The sequence below is a fragment of the Chrysochloris asiatica genome, unplaced genomic scaffold (assembly GCF_000296735.1).
Source record: "Chrysochloris asiatica unplaced genomic scaffold, ChrAsi1.0 scaffold00235, whole genome shotgun sequence".
Classification (NCBI taxonomy): domain Eukaryota; kingdom Metazoa; phylum Chordata; class Mammalia; order Afrosoricida; family Chrysochloridae; genus Chrysochloris; species Chrysochloris asiatica.
Genome location: NW_006408753.1, coordinates 1,049,172 through 1,050,531, shown reverse-complemented (window position 1 = coordinate 1,050,531; position 1,360 = coordinate 1,049,172).

Sequence of the window (1,360 nt, the reverse complement as noted above, 5' to 3'; positions counted from 1 at the left end):
TTACCTTCTTTCTTGAGCAACAATTTCATATATGTAACAACACTCAATAGTGTAAATTGAATGTCTAATGAACCACTCAAACTTAACAGGTACAGAACAGAACTCTGATTCACTCCCCAACCCCTGAAGTATCCCTGTTTTAAAAAATGGCATAAAAGATCCACTATGTTTTTCTGCTTCAAAACCTTGGAGTCATTTGATATTCTCACTTTTCTATCACCTACCCACCCACTACCATATTTAATCATCAGAACACTCTATCAGTGCTACAATCATGTGTATCAAAATATAATTTATAATCCAATCACTTCTTATCACTGCTGCCAAGCTGATGTAACCACCAGTGTCTCTGCCCTAGAATAATAGAACAGTTGGCTAATCAGCGTTTCTGTCTCTACTCTTATTCCACCTACACTCTCTTTTCCATAGTATGCCTAGAGTGACATGTTTAAAATGCTATTCACTCTTCTGCTTAAAATCATCCAATGACCACCAACTGTATCTAAAATAAAATTAATTTTCCTTCCTTTGGCCTATAAGGCCCTTCATGCTTTGACCCCTGACTCTCTTCTGATCCCATTCTTGCCACTCTTTTTGCTGGTTTGCTGAAATCTTACTACCTGCCCTGTAGTTTCTCTCATGTGCCATGTACATTCTGAATGCACAGCCTCTGCTCTTTGGTCTCTCTGTCTCACACACTCTCTCTGAATTCTGGTCACCTTTCTACCACGTATACAGAAGTTTGCCCATACCTATGGCATTGTGGGTTGATACACTGTATAACAAAGTCAGTTTGAACCACAAGGTCAGTGGTTCAAGCTCACCAGCTGCTTTTCAGAAACCCTATACAGGGTCACTATAGATTGGAACTGATTCGATGGCACTTAACAACAACAACAAATTCCTTACTGCCTTCAAGCTTTCCTCAAATGTTACCCTCAGACAGGTTTTCATGACCACAACATCTAAAAGAACATACATCCTCCATCATTCTAGATCCTCTGTGATGTTTTATTTATCTTCATAGCGCTTATCTCTTTCTCCTACACTGTATCTTTGTTCATTTATGTGTGAATGTTTATAACATTTGTATCTGTCCTCACTATAATATAAACTAAGGGAAATGGTCAGTTTAGTTAACCATTGTATACCAGTGATAGAATGATATTCAGCACATAATAAGTGCTCTAAATATTTTAGATGAGTGACTGCATTAGTAAGCATCCAAAATTGTCATCTACTAATGCAAAATTACCAAAATGACTTTTTAAAAATGAAATTGATGTGTGTGTGTGTTAGAGACAGAGAATGACCATGTGCATGGAGAGAGTGATCTTATACCTAAATTGCATTGAAATAA